Below are 6000 nucleotides of genomic sequence, written 5' to 3'. Positions count from 1 at the left end.
TAAACATGCTTGCTGAAATAATTTCTTCATGGCATGAGTATTTAAAAAACTTATGAAAATTAAAATTCCTTCTGTGGTAGCTATAAAAACTTGCATTTGCATAACACTTTGCAGTTTAGGAAGCACCCCCACATCCTCCATCTCACTTATCCTCATTTATCCCCTATCCATGTGCTGTTTAGCTTCAGCATGGTGAAGATGACAAAACTTGGGGCATGACAGAATTGTCACCAACTGATTCTAAAAAGATTGTGGTGATACAATGGGACAAGGCACTACTCTGCCCCAAATATGTGTTTATATTTCTCTCTCTTCACACACACACACACACACACACACACACACACACACACACATTCCACTTACAATCACTTGACTATAGATGAATCATACTTAATGGTGAAATATTAAGTTTTCCTGTTTCTTCTTACCAGTTCTATACTACTCTGTACTGGAGTACAGGCATAATAAAGCAAAACAACATTAGAAAGAAGTAAACTCATTATTTACAGATGACAGACTGTATGTAGAAAAATCCAAAATAACAGATAAACTATTATGTTGGAACCTTCATGCGTTGCTGGTAGTGATGGAAATTCTTTTAGCTTTTGCTTATTTAATTATTTATTAATACTGGTGATTGAACCCAGGGTTGTTTACCACTGAGCCACATCCCCAGCCCTGTTATTTTATTTGTTGCTTTTTAGTTATGCATGACAGTAGAGTCTATTTTGACATATTTATACAAACATGGTATTTATTTTGAGACAGTTTTGTTAAGTCATTTAGGGCCTTACTTAAGTTGCTGAGGTTAGCTTTGAACTTGTGATCCTCTTGCCTCAGCCTCCCAAGTTGCTAGGATTTTGGTATGCACCACTGTACCCAGCCTGAAGGTAATCTTACCCAGTATTTGAACAGATTCGTTCAAGAAACAAAGTTTCATGGTGTGGAATTTTCCACTTGTAGTGTCTTATTGGTATGCAAAAAAATTCAGATTTTGGAGCACTTCAGAATTTGAATTTTCAGATTAAGGATGCTCAACCTATGCACCCAACAGAAATGAAAACACATTTCCACAAGATAATTTGAGAGTGTTCACAATCGCACTACTCTTATAGCAATTTAAAAACTGAAAATTACCCACTCTGTAATAGACTGAGAAATAGATCCCCAAAACGGCCCATGTCCTAATCATTAAAACTTGTGCATGTTACCCGACTTAAAACCAAGGGACTTTGCATATGCGATGAAGGATCTTGAGAGGCAGAGATAAGACTTCCTACATCATGTAGGGAGTTTGGAAGTTATCGCTCCACCCTAACATGTAAGGGGCTCAGAAAACGACATGAACAACTCTTCTTAGGTCTGTCAGGGAAGTCACAATTACAGTCCTCACAATCAGAAAGGCAAACACAATCACAATTTACCAAAGACACTCCACAGCAGAGACCTCCATGGGAACTGGCACAGGCATAAAAAAACCTGAACTATAATTGATGAATTGCTGGAGGCTCAGTGCGAGCAAGTCACACCCCCACTCATAAGAGGGTCCCCACACTTGTGGGTTCTACTCCGGGGGCTCTAGAAGGAAGAACAGGGAAAATCCCCACCACTCTGGCAGGAGGGGGAAGAGTAACCATTTTGAAATATGCTAGAGTTCCTCCTAACAAGGACTGCCTGCAGGAGAAACTTTTTTTTTTATAAAAATATTTTTTATTTTTACAGACACATTTTGATTTGTTGTACACAAATGGGGTACATCTTTCATTTCTATGGTTGTACACAATGTATATTCATACAATGTAATCATACATATATATAGGGTAATACTGTCTGTTTCATTCTACTGTTTTTCCATCCCCACCCCCTCCCACCCCTTTTTTCCTCTACATCATCCAAAGTTCCTTCATTCTTCTCTTCCCCCCACCCCCCCCATCGTTATATATTGTCATGCACTTATCGGAGAAAACATTCAGCCTTTGATTTTTTGAGCTTGGCCTATTTTACTTAGCATGATATTTTCCAACTTCATTTACCAGCAAATGCCATAATTTAATTCTTCTTTGTGGATGAGTAATATTCCATTGTGTATATATACCACAGTTTCTTTATCTATTCATCAGTTGAAGGGCATCTAGGTTGGTTCCACAATCTAGCTATTGTGAATTGAGCTGCTATGAACATTGATGTGGCTGCATCACTGTAGAATGCTGATTTTAAGTCCTTTGGGTATAAACCGAGGAGTGGGATAGTTGGGTCAAATGGTGGGTCCATTCCAAGCTTTCTGAGGAATCTCCATACTGCTTTCCAGAGTGGCTGTACCAATTTGCAACTCCACCAGCAATGTATGAGTGTGCCTCTTTCCCCACATCCACACCAACACTTATTGTTTGTGTTCTTGATAACAGTCATTCTAATTGAGTTAGATGAAATCTTAGGGTGGTTTTAATTTGCATTTCTTGAATTACTAGGGATGATGAGCACTTTTTCATGTATTTGTTGATCACCTGTATATCTTCTTCTGTGATGTGTCTTCCCATTTCCTTAGCCCATTTATTGATTGGGTTCTTTGTATTTTGGGTGTAAAGTTTTTTAAGTTCTTTATAAACTTTGGAGATGAGTGCTCTATCTGAAGTGTGTGTGGAAAAGATTTTCTCCCACTCTGTAGGCTCTCTTTTCACATTGTTGATTATTTCCTTTGCTGAGAAAAAACTTTTTAGTTTGAATCTATCCCATTTATTGATTCTTGCTTTTATTTCTTGCACTATGGGGTCTTGTTAAGGAAGTCTGGTCTTAGCCAACATGATAGAGATTAGGGCTAACTTTTTCTTCTATTTGGTGAAGGGTCTCAGGTCTAATTCCTACATCCTTGATCCATTTTGAGTTGAGTTTTGTACAGGGTGAGATAGGGGTTTAATTTCATTTTACTGCATATGGATTTCCAGTTTTCCCAGCACCATTTGTTGAAGAGGCTATCTTTTCTCCATTTTAAGTTTTTGGCACCCTTGTCTAGTATAAGGTTACTGTACTTATGTGGGTATGTCTCCGTGTCTTCTATCCTGTACAATTGGTCTACCTGTCTATTTTGGTGCCAGTACCATGCCGTTTTTGTTACTATTGCCCAATAGTAGAGTTTAAGGTCTGGTATAGTGATACCTCCTACATCACTCTTCCTGCCCAGGATTGCTTTGGCTATTCTGGGTCTTTTGTTCTTTCAGATGGATTTCATGATTGCTTTTTCTGTTTCTATGAGAAACATCATAGGGATTTTAATTGGAATTGCGTTAAATATAGCGCCTTTGGAAGTATGGCCATTTTGATAATATTAATTCTGCCTATCCAAGAACATGGGAGATCTTTCCATCTTCTAAGATCTTCCTCACAGGAGAAACTTTTATCAGAGCTTAACAAATCTGGTAACCAGTTCCCTTCAGCCATTCTGAAGGGGTGGGGTAATGGAAGTTACTAAAACTGAGATCTAATCATAGGACTGTGGAACTGAGTTCCTTTGCTCCCACATCTTACCAGAGTTCCTTTCATCATATATCACCTTCAGCTATGATAAAGGGGTATGATAAAGGGGTAAACAAAACAAAAGCAGAAAAAACAATACAAAACAAAAACAAAGTTTGAAGAAACAGAGCAAACATCAGACCCGGACTCAGATATGCAAGGGACATTGGAATTCTCAGAACAAGTATTTAAAACAACTACGACCAATATGCTGACAAAAGTGGAAAAAGTAAACAACATGCAAGAACAGATGGGTCATGCAAGCCAAGGTGGAACTTCTAAGAAAGCATTAAAACAAAAGCTAGATATAAAGAACAAAGAATGCCTTTGGTGGGCTCATTAGTAGATTGGACTGAGGCTGAGGAAAGTTTCTAAGATGGTGCATTTAACAATAGATACTTCCAAACCTGAAAAGCAAAAAAGAAAAGGAAAAACCCAAGAACTGTAGGACAACAATGAAAGATATGGATATGGGTCTATCAGAAGAAAGAAATAGAATATTTGAAGCAGTGACTGAGAATTTCCCCAAATCACTAGACACCAAATGAGAGATCCAGAATATTCAGAAAACATAAAGCAGGATAAATGCTCCCAAACTACACACAGGCACATATCACATACAAACTGCAGAAAATAAAAAATTAAGAAAAATCTTCAAAGCAGTTAAAAAAAAAAGAAGCACCTATAGAGGGGCAAAGAATTTTATCTGACTTCTCATCAGAAACCATACAAGCAAGAGTGAACTATTTAGTGTTGGCCAAGCGCAGTGGAACACATCCGTAATCCCAGTCACTCAGGAGGTTGAGGCAGGAGAATCCCAAGTTCAAGATCAGTTTTAGCAATTTCGAGAGGTCCTAAGCAACTTAGAAAGGCTTTGTCTCAAAATAAACAGTGCTGGGGATGATGCTTAATGGTAAAGCACCCCTGGGTTCAATCTGCAGTACCAAAAACACAAAAGACAAAAACTTAGTGTTAAAGGACATTACACTGGATTATTCATATAGGCCCACTTGAAGCACTTGGGCCCTTGTAAGAGGGAGGCAGAAGGGTCCGAGTTGAAAGAAATGTGGTGGCTGCAGACAGGTGAAGATGCTATTGCTGAACCAGGAGTAGTGGTGCTTGCCTGTAATCCCAGTAATTTGGGAGACTAAAGCAGGAGGATCACAAGTTTGAGGCCAGCCTCAGGAATTTAGCAAGACCCCATCTCAAAATAAAAAGGATTGGGGAAGCAGTTCAGTACTCCTGGGTTCAATCTGCAGTACAAAAAAAAAAAAAAAAAAAAAAAAAGTTGCTGCTGGCTTTGAAGATTGGAAGGGCCAAGAGCTATGGAATACATGGAATACAGGATGCTTCTGGAAGCCTGGAAGGAAACAGATGCTTCTCTGGAACCTCTATATGAAACGAGCCCTGTTGACATCTTAACTTAGTGAGACTGATTTTGGACTGCTGACATCCTTTAAGATAAGCTTGTATTATTTTAAGTCAATAAACTTGGGTTAATTTGTTGTAGTGGCAATAGGAAACTAATGCATAGTCACTGATATAGCATGATAGACAAAACCATTTGGACAATGGAATATTATGCTGCAATGAGAATTATTACCACTGCATGTAACAAAAAGAATGAACTACAGACCTAATAGTGAAAGATGCTTGTCACACAAAAATTATGAAGTTTAATATTGTATTTATAGAAAGCTTTAAAATAAGCAAAACATCGCTGGATTTGGTTACTAGGTAGTGAAAATACTTGATTGATGGGACATACCAGAAGCTTCTTGGGGTACTGGAAATTCTCTTTCTTATTTTGGTGCTGGTTAAATGTCCCTTTGTGATTTCAGAATGTATACTTGTAACTTGTGTACTTTTCTCTGATTACTCCAAAGTTTGCTTCAAAAATTAAGTAGCTTACAAATTCCTTGCAAAAGTTAGTATAAAAATAAGGTTAAGATTTAAACATGATGGGTTGGAGTTGTGGCTCAGTGGTAATGTACCTACCTAGCACGCATGAGGCACTGGGTTCAATCATCAGCACCACATAAAAATAAGAACATCGTGTCCATCTACAACTAAAAAATATTTTTAAAATATTTTAACATAAGTGCAATGCTTTAGATTACTTAAAATTAAATTCCATATAGGTGAACAATTTCAAATAATAATTAATTCTGAGGATTTTCTAGTACATGTTCAATGTAACACAAAACAGGGAACTGGTCCGTGCATGCCAGTGCAGTAGCAGATTGAAGTATACCACACCATGATGTCTGTAATTTTCTTTTTTTCATTTGTTCCACTTATTTCAAGAACTAGTTTAGACATAAAGCCTACATTACCAAAATTGCAGAACACTTTCTGGATTAGATTTTATCAATGGCATTTTTTTTTAACCTCAAATACGTCATCAAATAAATTTTTTCTTTTTTTCTTTTTTTTACAAAATTACTTTTCCGAGGCCCACCAAGTTTTTCCCCACATGGAAACAAA

Source organism: Sciurus carolinensis, chromosome 17, assembly GCF_902686445.1.
Source record: "Sciurus carolinensis chromosome 17, mSciCar1.2, whole genome shotgun sequence".
In the NCBI taxonomy this organism is placed as follows: domain Eukaryota; kingdom Metazoa; phylum Chordata; class Mammalia; order Rodentia; family Sciuridae; genus Sciurus; species Sciurus carolinensis.
This window is presented reverse-complemented; position numbering follows the sequence as displayed.